This window comes from Ambystoma mexicanum, chromosome 6p (genome assembly GCF_040938575.1).
Source record: "Ambystoma mexicanum isolate Mex_15411 chromosome 6p, UKY_AmexF1_1, whole genome shotgun sequence".
Classification (NCBI taxonomy): Eukaryota; Metazoa; Chordata; class Amphibia; order Caudata; family Ambystomatidae; genus Ambystoma; species Ambystoma mexicanum.
Window position 1 is genome coordinate 603163570 of NC_090935.1, and position 20018 is coordinate 603183587.

Here is a 20018-nt window from a genome sequence, read left to right on the forward strand (position 1 = left end):
TCTTTTTCAATCTCAACAGAGATTCGCTTGTAGACCCTTGATTTTGTATGGGTAATTGCAAATTTTCAAAAAATGAGGGACCCTCGATGAGTTCAGCTATCTGTGCCTCCGTAAACGAAAAGGTGTCGGATTCAGCCATGTTGGTGTGATACTCTCCAGCACTAGAAAGGGGTACAGCAATGCACATGCAAAGTGCACAAAAATGTCAAAACAAATTCCTCAACAGGATCAACACACTGTCAATAACAGAATAAAATAACCTGCACAGCCAAGGGCTGAATTTTATATATTTATCTGAAGGACACAGGAAACCCTACACTCTGGGTCAGGGTATTAGTACATTACTAATTACGGAAGAAAACCAGAGGATACAATTTTGGAGACAGAAGGAATCAAGAAATTTAATTGAACCTGATCCATTATTTAAATATCAAATTTTAATTGAGAATTAATCATAGCACTCAATAATTTTACATCGCAGGAAAGGAATTAAGAACACATAATTTCACATAGTTTCACATATAATCCATCTCATTCGTACACAGGCATCCAATAACCATTCATACATCCATCACAATAATACATGCAAGGTAAAACTTTATCCTAAAAAAGTCATAACAATTGATTTACTTATTGTCTTCATAAAAAAGAGAGAGAAAGAGATATATAATAAATATATATGAAAAGCCACAACAACAGATAGTTCAAGTGGTCATCAGTTTAGGATGGGTCACATCGATGTCCAAAGTTGACCTCATCACTGGTTTCTCAACCGGTTTCAGCGTATTTAACTTTAATTGAGTTACGCCTTCATCAGGAGAATAACAATTGAACTCTAAAAAGACAGTGGGCCTCATTCCGACCCAGGCGGTAAGGGGTTTACGGCAGCGTAAACAGCGCCGACCCTTACCGCCTGATTCCGAGGTCCCTTAGCGCCATGGAGGATTTAACACCTGCTTCTGGCAGGTGTTAAAATCCATGGCGCTAAGGGACCTTGTTGTTAATTACGCCACCGTAATTTACGGTGGCGTAATTAACGCCTTCCCCACTCCCATTATGCCCTATGGGACAAAAATGGGAATGGGGAAGGGTAAATGGGGATTGGGGACTTACCGCCCCGCCAACCTCGGAATGGGGCGGTAAGTCCGCCAACCACCATGGCGTAAGCGTAGTTTACGCCATGGTGGTAAAGGTACGACCCAGGCGGTAACTTACCGCCTGGGTCGGAATGAGGCCCAGGGAGATATACATATATGAGAGACCTCATCATAGAGCCACTAGAGAAAACAAAGGGAAACCCCCAATTATCAACCAATTCATATTCATTAAAAGTGATTTAAAATCAAACACAACCTGCCCCCTACCTTGTGCCATAACTCCAAGGGGGGTACTTTGCATGCTATAAACAGTGCTACCATGATCATTGATGCCCCAAAGTGCAGAGAGAATCAACCCCTCGTGGCCATCAAGCGGACCTATTAAGTTAGTGAGAAGATGCAAATTCCCATGTATTAAACTTGCGTGATCTATTTATACAGGCAGTGTGCTATGCGAGCGCTTATAGGTCTAATTTTTAATAACTAACCTTCACGAATGAAGAGAGAGGAGAGACAGCTGAAAATTCCTGATATGAAGAACAGGAGTACCAGCTATACCAATATGCGATGTCCCAACACGTCTGTACTGCGTAACTGTCAGCTGAAGATATGGGAATGGTTCAATCCTGCAGTGGCTGTTTTTCATGCAGGCAGCACCATTTCGGAGGAAAGGATCAATCCTCCAATATAAATTTTCATAGACTCAAGGGGTACACCCAGAGATTCACAACTCTCCCGTTCCCTATATAAATGAGAAAAAAGGTCAGAACTGTTGATAAGGTCGAGTTGGGGAGAAGCAAAAGTCATGCGAATCACAATAACAATTCGGGTAGAACTCCCGAAGCAAAGATAATCAATTGCCAGGGCTCACGTTACTAACGGGAGAGTGCTCGGCATTGGAAGGGTGTCAGCAGCCAGAGGCATATATAATTCAACAAAGTCAAAGACTCATTGTATGCAAGCCTAATAAATACCGGGTAGCTCGTGGCTGAAAAAATAAATAATGCTTTCTAGCAAGAAACAGGAAGAGTCTACTTACTATTCCGGGACGAGCTGTTAAAAATATGCTTGCTCGCAGGGTCTGTGTGGTCCGTAACCCGACGGCGCCCCTCTTGCGACGTAAGAACTATTCCTACGGCTTCTTAAATACTATACTAGCGCTCACGTGACTGCAAGGGCCGCTCACGTGACTGTAGCTTGTCAATCAAGGTGAAAAACGGACTATGAATGGTATACCGGCCTGTTTTTCGCATTCTCAGTGGCATCAGAGGGCTCGCGATGGACGGGACCTAAGGTGTTTCCCACGTCAACGTCTCAATGGTGGATCCCCTTTAGGTATATGAAAGACCTGGTTCTAGTGTGTTCAAACCATTAGTTAAAGTTTTTAGGTTAAAGATCCATAATTGTTCTTTGTAAGCCAGTTTTTTTGTCATTTGGGTTACGTTGGAGGCAATTACTTTTTCAATACAGAACCACTCCATTTGTTCCGCAGTATGGCCCATTTGAACAAAATGAATTACCATAGGAGCATTTAGATTCCGAGTATTAATTTTTGAGCGATGTTCATTAATTCTGGTGCTTACTTCTCTCGTGGTTTTTCCAATATACATCATTTTGCAAGGACATGAAATTGCATAAATGACGTTTTTACTTTTACACGTTGCAAAGGTGCGTAAGTCCCAGCTTTTATTTTCCATTATGAAAGAAGTCGTTTTTTTTGAGAATTTGCAGGCAGTACATGACGTGCATGGATAATGCCCTATCACTGGGTTAAAGTTGGTGTCCCTGATCGCGGTTGGTTTAGCTGAGGTTCTACTTGCATGTGTCATTTTTTGTTTTAGATTTTTGCCTTTCTTGAAAGCAAATAAGGGTTTTGGCAAAATCATGCCGGATGCATTCAGGACCCGCCAATTTTTTAAAATGATGCCTTTAATGGTATTACTGTATTGGCAATAGGTCGAGACACAAACCAATTGTTCTTTTTTAATGTTCTCATTTTTAGGTAATAGTAGCAGATCTCGATTTGCATAGCGGGCTCTCTTTCTAGAGTGTTTGATGAGCTTTTTAGGGTAGCCTCGTTCTAATAGTCTATTTTCTAGGATGGTAGCATGTTTGATGAAATTATCAATATCAGAACAATTCCGGCGTAACCGTAGGAACATACCGAAAGGTAAGTTCCGTAGCAAGCTGGAGGGATGTTGACTCTCAAAACAGAGTGTGGTGTTCCTTTCTGTTGTCTTTCTGAATAATTCAGTTCGTAAAACACCTCTTTGTTCAAAGATAGATAAATCTAAGAAAGCAATCCTCGTAGTGGAGTACTCAAACGTGAAATGAATATCTGAATCAACTTTGTTGAGCCATTCCACAAATTGAATTAAAGACTGAGTATTGCCTTCCCATATTAAGAGTATGTCGTCAATGTATCGGCGGTATAACTTAATCTGTTGCCGGAACGGATTTGAGTTTGCCAGGATTTTTTCTTCCTCAAGAAGAGCCATAAAGATGATGGCTAGATTTGGGGCAAAAGTACAGCCCATAGCAGTCCCTTTAATTTGTAGAAAGAATTCTTCCTTGAATTTAAAAAAACTGTTGGTTAAAACTAACTTGGCAGCTTCACACAGAAAATTGGTGGGAACACTATGTGGATATGGTTGTCTATTGAGTATGATTTCTAAGCTCTGTATAGCTCTTTCTTGAGGTATGTTTGTATAAAGAGCCTCAATATCTAATGTGACCAATATTTGTGTGTCGGAATCAAAGTTCAGATTTTCTACCAAATTAATCACGTCTCTGGAATCTAAGAGGAAAGTAGGTGTTGCCATGGCCAAGGGTTTGATGAAAAAATCGATGTACTTTGATAGTGACTCGAGAATCGATCCGCATCCTGAAACAATTGGACGTCCCGGGGGATTTTGAATATCTTTATGCATCTTGGGCATGATATAGAACAGAGGAATGCGATCATCTGAGTGGTTGATGTATTCAATTTCTTTTACCGAAAGGAAACCTGCTTGGCTGGCTTCTTCCGTGAGTTGGAGTATTTTAAGTTTAATCAACTTCGATGGATCTTGTGCTATTTTGGTGTAATGACCTGGAATGTGAAGAAGTCTAAACACTTCTTGGTCATATTTATTGGCATCCCAGACTACTATCCCCCCGCCTTTGTCAGCAGCTTTTATGACTATGGTAGGGTCAGAGGCCAGTGTCTTAATGGCCTGGAATTCTAGTAAATCTAAGTTTGATCCTGATTGGTGTCTGTAATGGCGGATCTGCTGTTCTACTTCTTTAAGAACCAATTTTTCAAAGATAGCTACTTCAGGGGGAAGGTCACTCAAACTCGGAGTGAATGAAGAAGGTTTTGAGAGACCGGAGATGTTAGGCTCCCTTAGTATCGTATTGTCCATAAAATAGAACCGAAGTCTAAGTTTACGTAGAAATTCTTTAATTTCACTTATCAACGCCATTGCGCTAGGATTCTGCGATGGAACGGAGGCACAGATAGCTGAACTCATCAAGGGTCCCTCATTTTTTGAAAATTTGCAATTACCCATACAAAATCAAGGGTCTACAAGCGAATCTCTGTTGAGATTGAAAAAGAAGCAATTTCGCACTGAAATGCACGGACATGTACTAAAGGAATATCTAAAATCAAGTATCATCCTGCAGGGATTACAGGTGAAAATTATCCCATGTTTATTTCTGGATGACAATGACTATAAGATAGCATTTAGTCAAGTAGCTACCAAATGTAGCCGTGACCTCTTGGTGCTAACTATAACAACAGCCCAGAGAGTAAGTGGTAAGATTTTGGAAACGCTATTGGAACAAGAGAAGTCTTTTTTGACAAATACGCTAATCACAGAAGCTAAGCAAAAACTAGAGCAGATTGATAAATCTTTTCTAGAATTTAAGAACTTAAAAATTGAAAAAAAGACGAATAAACTAAAAAAAGACATCTCACTCTTCAAAAAGGAATTAGTATATCCATACCTTGCAGAAGATTTTAATCCCCAAACATTTTGGAAAACTAACATAAATCAGAATATAGGTCCTAAAAAAAGATGGGTCACTTTTTCGGACACGTCGTCCAGTAATTCGGGCAATGATGATCCTAATCAATCTTTGGGTGACCCCCCTTTTCGAGGAAGGGGCGGCCGAAAAGGCCGCAGAGTAGCGCCCCAAGGCCGAATGTCCCGGGGAATGCCCATGCAAAACAATCCGGGACAGGGTATGACACACCGGGACTTTCAAACCCGCAACCGGGCTTACAGATGGTAAATGAAATATTACCAATCTTTAATCTCTCATCCCGTATATTAACAACATCGGAAACATCAGTACTTAAACGTGGCCTATCGTTTGTTCCATCGCAGAATCCTAGTGCAATGGCGTTGATAAGTGAAATTAAAGAATTTCTACGTAAACTTAGACTTCGGTTCTATTTTATGGACCATACGATACTAAGGGAGCCTAACATCTCCGGTCTCTCAAAACCTTCTTCATTCACTCCGAGTTTGAGTGACCTTCCCCCTGAAGTAGCCATCTTTGAAAAATTGGTTCTTAAAGAAGTAGAACAGCAGATCCGCCATTACAGACACCAATCAGGACCAAACTTAGATTTACTAGAATTCCAGGCCATTAAGACACTGGCCTCTGACCCTACCATAGTCATAAAAGCTGCTGACAAAGGCGGGGGGATAGTAGTCTGGGATGCCAATAAATATGACCAAGAAGTGTTTAGACTTCTTCACATTCCAGGTCATTACACCAAAATAGCACAAGATCCATCGAAGTTGATTAAACTTAAAATACTCCAACTCACGGAAGAAGCCAGCCAAGCAGGTTTCCTTTCAGTAAAAGAAATTGAATACATCAACCACTCAGATGATCGCATTCCTCTGTTCTATATCATGCCCAAGATGCATAAAGATATTCAAAATCCCCCGGGACGTCCAATTGTTTCAGGATGCGGATCGATTCTCGAGCCACTATCAAAGTACATCGATTTTTTCATCAAACCCTTGGCCATGGCAACACCTACTTTCCTCTTAGATTCCAGAGACGTGATTAATTTGGTAGAAAATCTGAACTTTGATTCCGACACACAAATATTGGTCACATTAGATAATGAGGCTCTTTATACAAACATACCTCAAGAAAGAGCTATACAGAGCTTACAAATCATACTCAATAGACAACCATATCCACATTGTGTTCCCACCAATTTTCTGTGTGAAGCTGCCAAGTTAGTTTTAACCAACAGTTTTTTTAAATTCAAGGAAGAATTCTTTCTACAAATTAAAGTGACAGCAATGGGCTGTACTTTTGCCCCAAATCTAGCCATCATCTTTATGGCTCTTCTTGAGGAAGAAAAAATCCTGGCAAACTCAAATCCGTTTCGGCAACAGATTAAGTTATACCGCCGATACATTGACGACATACTCTTAATATGGGAAAGCAATACTCAGTCTTTAATTCAATTTGTGGAATGGCTCAACAAAGTTGATTCAGATATTCATTTCACGTTTGAGTACTCCACTACGAGGATTGCTTTCTTAGATTGATCTATCTTTGAACAAAGAGGTGTCTTACGAACTGAATTATTCAGAAAGACAACAGAAAGGAACACCACACTCTGTTTTGAGAGTCAACATCCCTCCAGCTTGCTACGGAACTTACCTTTCGGTATGTTCCTACGGTTACGCCGGAATTGTTCTGATATTGATAATTTTATCAAACATGCTACCATCCTAGAAAATAGACTATTAGAACGAGGCTACCCTAAAAAGCTCATCAAACACTCTAGAAAGAGAGCCCGCTATGCAAATCGAGATCTGCTACTATTACCTAAAAATGAGAACATTAAAAAATAACAATTGGTTTGTGTCTCGACCTATTGCCAATACAGTAATACCATTAAAGCATCATTTTAAAAAATTGGCGGGTCCTGAATGCATCCGGCATGATTTTGCCAAAACCCTTATTTGCTTTCAAGAAAGGCAAAAATCTAAAACAAAAAATGACACGTGCAAGTAGAACCTCAGCTAAACCAACCGCGATCAGGGACACCAACTTTAACCCAGTGATAGGGCATTATCCATGCACGTCATGTACTGCCTGCAAGTTCTCAAAAAAAACGACTTCTTTCATAATGGAAAATAAAAGCTGGGACTTACGCACCTTTACAACGTGAAAAAGTAAAAACGTCATTTATGCAATTTCATGTCCTTGCAAAATGATGTATATTGGAAAAACCACGAGAGAAGTAAGCACCAGAATTAATGAGCATCGCTCAAAAATTAATACTCAGAATCTAAATGCTCCTATGGTAATTCATTTTGTTCAAATGGGCCATACTGCGGAACAAATGGAGTGGTTCTGGATTGAAAAAGTAATTGCCTCCAACGTAACCCAAATGACAAAAAAACTGGCTTACAAAGAACAATTATGGATCTTTAACCTAAAAACTTTAACTAATGGTTTGAACACACTAGAACCAGGTCTTTCATATACCTAAAGGGGATCCACCATTGAGACGTTGACGTGGGAAACACCTTAGGTCCCGTCCATCGCGAGCCCTCTGATGCCACTGAGAACGAGAAAAACAGGCCGGTATACCATTCATAGTCCGTTTTTCACCTTGATTGACAAGCTACAGTCACGTGAGCGGCCCTTGCAGTCACGTGAGCGCTAGTATAGTATTTAAGAAGCCGTAGGAATAGTTCTTACGTCGCCAGAGGGGCGCTGTCGGGTTACGGACCACACAGACCCTGCGAGCAAGCATATTTTTAACAGCTCGTCCCGGAATAGTAAGTAGACTCTTCCTGTTTCTTGCTAGAAAGCATTATTTATTTTTTCAGCCACGAGCTACCCGGTATTCATTAGGCTTGCATACAGTGAGTCTTTAACTTTGTTGAATTATATATGCCTCCGACTGCTGACACCCTTCCAATGCCGAGCACTCTCCCGTTAGTAACGTGAGCCCTGGCAATTGATTATCTTTGCTTTGGGAGTTCTAACCGAATTGTTATTGTGATTCACGTGACTTTTGCTTCGCCCCAACTCGACCTTATCAACAGTTCTGACCTTTTTTCTCATTTATATAGGGAACGGGAGAGTTGTGAATCTCTGGGTGTACCCCTTGAGTCTATGAAAATTTATATTGGAGGATTGATCCTTTCCTCCGAAATGGTGCTGCCTGCATGAAAAACAGCCACTGCAGGATTGAACCATTCCCATACCTTCAGCTGACGGTTACGCAGTACAGACGTGTTGGGACATCGCATATTGGTATAGCTGGTACTCCTGTTCTTCATATCAGGAATTTTCAGCTGTCTCTCCTCTCTCTTCATTCATGAAGGTTAGTTATTAAAAATTAGACCTATAAGCGCTCGCATAGCACACTGCCTGTATAAATAGATCACGCAAGTTTAATACATGGGAATTTGCATCTTCTCACTAACTTAATGGGTCCGCTTGATGGCCACGAGGGGTTGATTCTCTCTGCACTTTGGGGCATCAATGATCATGGTAGCACTGTTTATAGCATGCAAAGTACCCCCCTTGGAGTTATGGCACAAGGTAGCGGGCAGGTTGTGTTTGATTTTAAATCACTTTTAATGAATATGAATTGGTTGATAATTGGGGGTTTCCCTTTGTTTTCTCTAGTGGCTCTATGATGAGGTCTCTCATATATGTATATCTCCCTGTCTTTTTAGAGTTGAATTGTTATTCTCCTGATGAAGGCGTAACTCAATTAAAGTTAAATACGCCGAAACCGGTTGAGAAACCAGTGATGAGGTCAACTTTGGACATCGATGTGACCCATCCTAAACTGATGACCACTTGAACTATCTGTTGTTGTGGCTTTTCATGTATATTTATTATATATCTCTTTCTCTCTCTTTTTTATGAAGACAATAAGTAAATCAATTGTTATGACTTTTTTAGGATAAAGTTTTACCTTGCATGTATTATTGTGATGGATGTATGAATGGTTATTGGATGCCTGTGTACGAATGAGATGGATTATATGTGAAACTATGTGAAATTATGTGTTCTTAATTCCTTTCCTGCGATGTAAAATTATTGAGTGCTATGATTAATTCTCGATTAAAATTTGATATTTAAATAATGGATCAGGTTCAATTAAATTTTTTGATTCCTTCTGTCTCCAAAATTGTATCCTCTGGTTTTCTTCCGTAATTAGTCCAATCCTCCTCTAGCCATCACTCATTGCTGGAGCCCAATTGGAATCCCTGCCCCTCAATGTACCTTCTTTTTTTGCCAGCGAAGGACTAATTATGGACATAGCGGTGATGTATTCAACAGGGCAGTTTATGGGGCGACTGCTGCCATTTTGGCACCCTTTTAGCGGTTGGTTCTGAAAGGAACAGTGGGGGTGAGTTAAGAGGGAGAGTGAAGTTGTGAAACCGGAGGTGCTGCTTTGGGTTTGGGCACGTGGGGTTGGCGTTGCTTAGCAGAGGCTGGTGCTGCTGCTCTGATGCTTTGCTGTTTACTAATAAATGACACCCAGCAAGCAGAGGGGTTTGATAAGAAATATATTTGGAAAAGTTCCTGTTTTTAAAATGCCATTTTATAGTGAATTGGGGTAACGCGGGCTGTTTACTACACGTGGTACATAGATTGCGCTGCATGAAGTACATAATCCATATTTCTCCATGCAGCACTTTTCAACCACTGTGCCATAAATATCCCATGCAAATGAAAATCACAATTCGTTGGTATTTAAAAAAAAAAACAGTGCTATTTAAAATACCAGGTTTAAACAGTTAGCATCATATTCACAATGAGACTATGCACAAAGTTCACATCGTGCAATGTATTTATTGCAAAGTTGAAGTTGAACAGGCATTTCAACATCAGGCAACCCCCAACAAATCCGTGATGGGATGAGAGCTGTACCTCATTCTTGCAGTGACATGTCATGTCTCTTGTGTAGCATTCCATAAGGCCCCCTCCCTGCCCCACGTCATTTTTTGTGCACCCCTCTTGCCTGCAGTGGCAAAGCCCATTCTCGCTACTTTCCTGTGAAGGTATCCCGCATGCACCCCTTTGTTTTGCAGGTGCATGCTCAGTGCTCCCCTCTCACGTGCAGTGGTGTATTTAGGCAACCCTTTCCCTGCAAGGGTACAGGCCTGCACTGCTCTCATCATGTCACAGCGTGTTCTTTCTTCGGATAAATGCGGTTGGCCAGGTAACCCCAGGAGAGACTTTCCATAGAAAAAAGGACTGGACTCCCCTAAATCAAGCCACTGCTCTTCCACTGTGGGTAATAAACATCTTCTGAAAAAGTCCTTACCAGGGCCAGAAAATCCTATTGCACAGATCTAGGAAGTCTTTATAGGAAGTCAGTCAGTGGTCAAAGTGTACAAAAATAAGTAGTGGAACTGTGTTCCCTACTGGCCTACATCGCTCCTCACAAACCCCATTGCCACCCCCCCCTCACACGCAGAATACAAACCCCAAAACACATGCTCCTGCTGTTTAGGGGAACGCTTAATGCAGTGAACTGAAAGTTTCACTTCTTTCTACACTTTTATTTAAAAACAAAACCATTCCGGAACGGTTTATTTTTAAAATAAAAGTATAGGAACAATAAAACGTAATTGAATGACGTATAGGAGCACTAGCTATGCCAGTGTAAAGTGGGTCTGAACACCCCCTGCCACCCCCCCCTGTTGCACACCTCTCCTGACCCCGCCAATCCACATCCTTCTCTACCTCCTCCTCATGTTTCCCCCACCTCTGTCTGCTCACGTTATGTTCAGTGCAGCTCGGGCCTTGCATCTAGGGAGAGGCCGGGGCCTAGGAGCTTCAAGTTCAACTTAAAAGCTTCAAGCTACGGTCGCCAGTGCGTGCTCAATTATATTAACTTAAAAGCTGACCGTAGCCTGAAGCTTTTAAGTTGAACTTGAAGCTCGTAGGCCCCAGCCTCTCCCTGGACGACCGGGGCCTAGTAGCCCACTTGACTCTCGGTCCCCTCGATGCAGGGGGAACAAAACAGTTAAAAAAACATCCGTTTTACAAACAAAACGTGAAGTATGAGAGAAACAAAGGAATGGGGTGTTTGCTTACCAGGCAGCAGGCAAGGAAGGCCGCACGCACAGGTCCACTTTCTCCTTTCTGGCTCTTTCTTTCTTTCTTTAAATTAGAGTAGGCGTGGACGGACCCACGCAGGCGCTTCCCCATCCAATTGGATGATGTGCACCTATCCACCATTCAGCATTCAACCCACGTAAAACTCACAATTCCTCCCACCGCCCTGTCTGCCTCACAAAATCCAACATCACACTACTCCTCCTTCTGCCACTCACCCCATCACCTCCCAACAAAGCCTTCCCACTCAACTCAGCCACACCCTGCGCAGTCAATCGAACCCTCATCAATTCTCTCTCTACAGCATGTCTCTCACACCTAAACAGAAAATGTTCCACAGTCTCAGGCACTCCACACACCGCACAATCCCTCGATTCTCGCTTCCCTACTCTAAACAGATATTCATTCAGTCCCACATGCCCTATTCTCAATCGATTCAGCATCACCTCCTCCCCCCTCCTCCATTCTAGACTTCCCGAATTCACCTTTACTGACACTTTCTCACGAATACCAAACATCCACCTACCTTTCACCCCACTCACCCACTTCTCCTGCCACTCATCCATGACCCGCCTCACCATCACTGCCTTCGTCTCATCCACACTCAAAGGTAATCTTACATCAACCGCTTCCCTTCTCATACCCTCACCCGCCGCCAGATCCACTAACTCATTTCCCAGAATGCCGCTATGACTGGGGACCCACGCCAACTCCAGATCCATCCCTCCACGAACACACCGATCAATCTTTCTCCTGATATCCAAAATCACATCCTTCCTATCACCATCCCCTGCCACAATCGCCTGCAACCCACTCAATGAATCTGAAAATACCACTACTTTCTCAAACCTCAACTCGCATACCCTTTCAATCGCCATTGCTATCGCCACCAACTCAGCCGTACAAATTGACACATCATCCGTCAGACGCCCCACTTTATACTCCCCCGTGCTTTCTAGATAATACGCCATTCCCACTCTTCCAGATATCGGATCCTTTGAACCATCCGTGAACACCCTGCACCCTTCTTTCTCTGCCACATATGCCTGACCCAAATCTTTGATCTCACCCCGCAATCCTCGCTTCTTTGACACCACACTCGTCAACTTCAAGCACACCTTAGGAGACCTCATCATCCACATCGGACACCTCACTAGATCCATATCTGTCACAACCATCAACTCGCCCACACCCCACTGCACCCTCTTCTCCCACATGTGAAACCCCAAAGTGCCCCCTTTCTTCCTCCACCGATCCCCATAATAGTCAAACCTCCAATTATACCGCAAACATTCACGTACCGGATGAGCCACACTCTTCGCACTACACTTCATCCACCACCTCATATTCAACACATCCCTTCTCAATTCCAATGGCATCTCCCCCACAAGTACCTCAACCGCATTCATTGGAGAGGATCTCATCACACCCGAACACACTCTCAACGCTCTCGCCTGCATCCTATCCAACCGCAACTTCTGACTCTTTGTGAAACCCACTGCCACCTGACATCCGTAATCTAGCACACTCAAAATCAATCCCTTATATAACATTCGTAAACACTTCTGCTGCGCACCCCATTCTTTCCCAGTCACCGCCCGCAACAAATTCAACCTGCGTTTACACTTGTCTATCACTCCATTCACTTGCATGTTCCAATTCAACTTTCTATCCAGAATCACCCCCAAGTACCGGAACTCCTTCACACTCTTCACCCTCACACCTTTCAAAACTAAGTTCAACTCCTGCTGCACTCTTCTCCTCGAAAACACCATACTCACACTTTTTTCCACAGACACCGAAAAGCCCCATTTCCCACACCACTCCTCCATGCATACTATCACAGCTTGCAACCGATTCTGCACCGTCAACAAACTCCGCCCTCTTACCCATACCACACCATCATCCGCAAAGAAATCTACCTGACACCCTAATCCTATCATAGCCCGAATCAGTCCATCCACCATTACATTAAACAGCATTGCACTAATCACACTTCCCTGAGGTGTCCCATTTTCCATCTTCCAAACTTCAGACAGCACCCCCCTCACTCTCACCTGAAAGGTCCTATCTGCCAAAAATGCCTTTATCCACCGAAACATCCTCCCCTTCACACCCACCTCCAACAATCTTACCAACAACCCACTCTTCCACACCATATCATAAGCCTTCTCCAAATCCAAAAAGAACGCTCCCACCATCTCTCCATCACATATTGCCTCTTCCACCCCAGTCACTAATCTCACTAATGGATCAGCCACCGACCGATTCTTCCTGAACCCACTCTGAAAATCACTCAAACACCCATTCGACTCCAAATAAAACCCCAATCGCTCAACCACCATCCGTTCATAACTTTACACATCACAACAGTCAATGCAATCGGTCTATATGACTTACACTCCGTTGGAACCTTTCCACCCTTCAAAATCGCCACCACAATCGCTCTCTTCCATATCTTCGGCAAAACACCACTCTTCCAAATCTCATTGATCAGAGCTAATACCTCCAACTTACATTCTACCGGCAACTTCTCTAAAAATACATACATAACACCATCCACCCCTGGACTTGACCACTTTCCCTTCCGAATCGCATCATCCAACTCCAACATCGAAAACAGGACCTCATATTGCTCTTCCCAAGGCCCAACATTTGCCAACACCTCCCGCATCTCCTCCTCTACCGTACCCATTCGTATCCTCACCTCTTCTGGAAAATTCCCCGAACTGTGTACCTCCGCAAAATACTCCCCCATCAAATTCGCCTTTTCCCCATCCTCATTAATCACCTCTTCTCCTTTCAACAACACTGTCATTCCACCCTGTGATCTCGTTAATCCAGACATCCGCTTGAACTGTTTCCATACCTCACCCACACCGGAATCATTCCCCAAGGACCCACAATAACCCCTCCAATAACCACGTTTCCGTTCCCGAATTACTCTCTGCGCCTTAGCTTTAGCCTTTTTATATGCCACCAAATCTGCTATCATTCCTGACCTTACCGCCCTGGCCCTAGCCTTCTTACGTTCCGCCACAGCTCTCGAACATTCAACCGTCCACCAAGGTACCTCAATCTTCCCACTCTTCCCCTTCTCAATCTCTGGAACTGCTGCCTCAGATGCTGCTCTCATTCCCTGCACCAAATATTCATTCCACTCATCCACCTCTTCACCTCTACCTCGAGAAACAATCGCTTCCTGGCACACTCTTTTATACATCTCCCAATCAGCCTTCTTAAAATTCAACCTTTTCCCAGTCATCCGTGGCCTGATCCCTACCTCACCCCTTACAGTCACCAATATACCAGAATGATCACTCCCCATGTCCCCTTCCATACGCACCTCCCAATCACATTCACCCGCTATAGCAGCAGACACCCAGGTCAAATCCAAGCACGACAGCTTCCCAGTCCTCACATCTAACCTCGTACCTGAACCATCATTCAGCAAAACCAGTCTCAATTCATCCGCCATGTCCTCCAACATTTCCCCATTTGTATCTGTCCGGTCGCTACCCCACAACGTATTGGCACTGTTAAAATCGCCACACAACACACAAGGTCCCACATGTCCCCTTATCACTCCAGACAGCACACCCACTTCCACCACCTCACACGGATTATAATAATTCAGCACCAATATTTCCAATCCTCCTACCCGTATCCCCGCCCCAATCACCTCTACTTCTCCATCCACCACAATCTCTCTTGCTACCAACCCCTTTCGAACCGCTAGAGCCACACCCCCCCCTCTCCCTTCCAACCTATCCTTACGAAACAATTCAAAACCCGGTATCACAAACCTCAGATCTCCCCTCAACCATGTCTCCTGAATACAAACCACGTCAACATTCAATTCCCTGCACAACACCGCTTTTAACTCTTGTCCATTTCTCAACAAACTTCTCGCGTTCCACTGCAAAATCCTCATGCCGGGATCCCACTCTGCTTCCGCATTTTAGCAACCATTTTAAATACATCCTCTTCCACCACATCCACAACACTCAAATACCTCCTCCCCGCTTCCACCACTCCTTTCGTAAGATCTGACACACTAATAGAAGCATTCCTTTGAACCAACTCCAGCACACTCACTATGAAACACATAAACTCAGTTTTTGAAACAATCACCATTTCTTTGCCTTTCACCTCACCCATCACTTTCTTTCTTCCCACACCCTCTTCCACTACCAACTCTTTCGCACTCACCTCGCTTACTACCCGTGCCGGTTTCACCTTTGCTACAGCCTCAGCATATGACAAACCTTCCGCCGCCCTTACCTGCACCACCTCTCTCGCAACCCTGTGACTCTCACACCCCCTAAACGCAGTAGAATGCCCTCCCCCACAATTTACACACTTCATCGGAGTCTCCACCTTGCATTCCTTAATGTCATGATCCCTTCCACATCTCCCACAATGTCTTTCATTTCTGCATACTCTCGCCATATGCCCAAACTGTTGACACTTATAACACCTTATTGGCATCGCTACATAAGCTTTCACACGGAACCTCTGATAACCCAACTCCACCACTTCCGGACACTCCTTCCGCGCAAATCTCACTGCTACTGTTGTAGATATTACATCCCCACGTGCATCTCTCCTTCCCAACCTCCATGCTTCCACCACCCCAACATCCACTAATTTATCTTCTATCTCAGACATACTTACAGTTACCGGCACTCCATACAACACCCCCTTACACGACACACCACTTTGATCAATCGCATGTACCGCATGTCTACCCAAACAACGCACTTCCAGAATCTTAGCTTTGCTATCAACATTCGTTCCCTCCACTAGCAACCGACCTCCAGCCACTACTAGCACCCGAGTAACATCCCCCACAGCTGCCTCTATCCATCTAGCAATTTCCAATGGATTTAGCCCCAAAAATGTCTTTTCGCGACTATCAGGTTTCAATACCACCTTCCACACACTTTCATGTTGCATCTTCTCTGCCTCCACCACACCACTCCCCAAAGCCCCCAGCTCCTCCAAATCACTTTTTTCCTGACACTCCGACCCTGAGAAGTCCTGAACCAACCCTCCTTCATTATTCCTCTGAGGAGACCTACTGCGAAGCCGTCCCCCATTTCCCCCTTTCCCCTCCTCCATAGATGAGGATCTCACAGAAGACATCTTTCCCCTCTTCTCCCTTTCCTCCACCCCTCCTTTCTTTCCAGGCTTCCCACCTCCCTTGCCCATCCTTACCTCCTCTTCTGGACACACTTTCCCCTTGCTGTCGCCTAGGAGACCTCTCAGCCTCCTCAAGCCCAACTCTCTCCACTTAGTAGCTGCTCCGCCCTGCCTGAGTCCGTCCACATGAATGCCCGAGAATCCGATGCAAGCCGCGCGCTCAACTCCTCTCCTCGCGCTCACGGTCCAGCATTCCCCCGAGCTCTCCTCCGTGATTCTCTTCCGAAATCGCCCAAGAGATCAGCAGTCAGAAGAGGCCCACAGACTGCAGCAGCCCCGATCAGCGAGGCCTCCCGCGGCGCTTGCGGTAACGGCCCCCGCTGCCCTCCTCCTCCTCCCCGCCCGAAGGTTCGCTACTCCGTGATTCTCCCCCTCTCTCTCTAGCACCAACTCCATCGACAAGTACCAGACTCCTTTCTGGCTCTCATGAGCCACTGCACCCACCCACACTCAGTGATTGACACATTTCATTGGCTGGTAAACAGCCAATGAAATTAAAGTATTTCTGTTACGCAGATCCAGGTCTGGCCTGTCTGCTTTTAACACTGTTTGCCTGCCTGTTCTCGAGCACTGCATATTTGGTGCAATGGTGAAGAATGGTGCAGCCTGTTAACCTTGCAACCATGGTTCGAATCACGGGGATGGCAGATTTAAAAAATGAAATGTAAGTTATATTATTATGCACATGGCCAGGCCTCTAAAATACCCAGGGGGGGGGGGACGGTGTCCACCCTCTGAAAATAGTGGGTGGATGCGGTGTACCCTCGACTTGAGCCCTGGGGTGCTGTAATATGCACCTTGTATGCAGGGGATAGGTTGGGCTGGTGCTTGCTCATATTCAGGTGGGTGGTGGAATTTCTGCCTTCATAGCTGAAATAAAAAAGTTGTCACCCATGAACTGACAGTGAAGTTTCCTCAGAACTGCTGTCAGCGCAATAGAAGCATTTACTTTAGATTGAGCAGGTGGACAAGCAAATAACCTCTTTGGAAGTACACCCTGCGACAAAACTCAAAGGAAGAGGCACAAACATTACACAGGGTATTTTTGGGGGTAGTCAGAAAAAAAGTAAACAAAGTTTAAAGAAAACACGTAGATTTAAGTTTAAGAAGCATATTTCACTTTGGAAATGTCTTCTTTTTTTAAGTTTGAATGAATTTTTTTTTTTTTATTATTTATTTACAAGTATATACAAAAAACAACATCATAGTACAGAGGAACAACAAGGAAAAAAAGAAAAAAAAACGGATCAAACAAAATCATTGAACATGTTCCAAATCTTTTCATATGAAGACAACTTACATTTCAATTTGTAGATCATTTTTTCTGTTCTAGACAGACCATGCATTTCTTGAACCCATTCCTCAAATGACGGAGGAATCCAACCTTTCCATCCTCGAAGGATCAACCTTTTCGCAACAATGGTTGCTCTAAAAAGCCATTTTTTGAGGGGAGAGCTGACATCAGCCAGCTCAGAATCATCCCCTAGGATCATTGTCTTAAAGTCCAGGACACACCCTTCACCCAAAATTCTGACACACACATCACAAATGTCAATCCAGAAATCCCTGACCCGCACGCAGCTCCATAGCATGTGTTCCAATGATCCAACTTCCTGAGTACAACCCCAACAATCAGCATTGTCAGTCATGCCCCTTTTATGCAATGTTTGAATGAAAATGTAAGCTGCACTTTTATAAAACAACAATGAGCCAGCATGTGGGAAGCCTGATTTCAACCTAGATGCCCCCGCCCCAATGATATTCATGGCTCACCTCTTCCCGTGGTGTCTGCATCTGGCCAGACGTAAGGGCAGGTTCAAGGAAATGAAGGAGCTGTTAAACGCGCGATTGCCGGCTGTTCATGTAGGGGTGCACTCGTAGTATGCCCCTGGCTACCAACAACAGCATATAAACAGTACTCAGTGCTTAATTTGTAAAGCACTGTTCAGTGCTAGACCTAGATCGGCCCACCACCAGCCCATCACACTGCTGCTGCTCCATGTCACATGTTTGGTGTTGCCAGCAACTGCTGGCACAGGCTAGTAGTGGGATGGATGGGGAAGGGCACACATGGTTTGAGAAAGTATAAAGTTGGAAAACTCTTGTTATGGTAGGCATAGTGGTTCCAGCATTCCGGCAACCCCAGAGGCAAAAGAGTGCATTTGAACACACGTATAAGTTCTAGACTACACTTGTTAGATATTTGGGTTCACACAAAAGGCATGGCCATTGCCCCCTGAACTGTAAGCACCAAACGTGAGGGTAGGAAAAAGAAAGCCTCATAGAACACAGTGGGCAAAATCTGTAGGTATTGCAAATGAGACATTTTATTAACAGGGCAAAGGTTGGACTTAACATGACAGGACGTTACACTGCACAATATTTTACTGACCTCTATCACAGCACCCACAGAGTAGACATATGTTTGACTTGCCTTCAACAATACAGATGGGAAGAAGGTGGGAGAATGACTCTTTGGAGTTGAAGTCAGGTGAGATTAGATTATTTGCCCGGGATCACACACCTATGCTGAACAGCAGGCACCTCCCAGGGTGCTACTAATGCTTCATAAATATACCTAAAAGCTTTACACATAATAATGCTGTCAATTGAGAAAACTAGAGCGAGTTAGGAAATTACCCTAAGACATGATTACTGTTTGTTTCATACTTTGTAATTTACAACACGCACAGGGGCAAAGCACAGGGGCAAAGTGCTGGTCTTGGAAGCAAGACCACGCAAAGCAACAGTGGTTTGGATCCCAGATCTGCACTTAGAAACCGAACTCTGGAGGTATTAGGTGCGTTATAAAAAAACATCGGCACAAAGAAATGCTGCTCTGACTTATCAAACCATAGCTTTAGCACACAAGGGCATGTACAAGCAGCACCTTGGAAATGGCAATATGGTGAGTCGCTATTTTCATTTTTGTTTTACTGCAGCCAGCATTTGTATTGCTTGTCCAATTGCCCCATGGTGTAAAAGGGATGTACCAGATTAAACATTTTTTATTTGATTCTGCGACAATAAAGAGATTTCTAATTTTTGAAAACTATAAAGATACTTACAATGTTATTTCAAATCCTTGACTCGATAAGGGAATGAGGACAGCTATTGTGAGGCTTAAAATGTGAGCCATGATTTCCATTACATCACACTAGCCTGAAGCAAAAGCTGATCTCGTGTGTTACCCAACCTCATTAATCAGAGCTGTCTTGCTGAAGAAGATGCAGGGCTCAACTGTCAAATCAGAAAGCAATACATGCAGCAGTAATAAAAGGAGGTAATGCAAATCAGGCACTTGTAGAGGCTGCCGGGACAGGAGTAGTAGACAGAAGTGGCAGTCGAATTTCTTCCAACCCATCCTGAGCTGCTTTGAGTGAAACAAACAGCACAAAGTGCCTGCAATGAGGTCACACTGACTCTCACTCTCCCCTGCGAGCCCTCGCATTACGCCCACCTAAGCCTTCTGTTAGAGCAAGCTAATTACATTTTTCTTTGGTATATATATATGCTATCAGGAAGGGTAAGTTGGGTGAAAAGACAACAACAGGGCAGAGGAAAGGGGCGCCGCACTAGCAGTGGTGACAGGCTTGG

General features: G+C 43.9%; 1 long non-coding RNA gene across 1 annotated transcript in view; it reads right to left on the bottom strand.

Annotated features, from left to right (window-relative positions):
• Positions 1-11236, bottom strand: part of LOC138510952 (uncharacterized) — a 125991-nt gene extending 114755 nt beyond the window's left edge. Inside the window, exon 1 of the long non-coding RNA XR_011280492.1 lies at positions 11196-11236. This is a non-coding gene — a long non-coding RNA (uncharacterized lncRNA). The remainder of the gene's footprint in view (positions 1-11195) is intronic.
• Positions 11237-20018: the final 8782 nt, after the last annotated feature.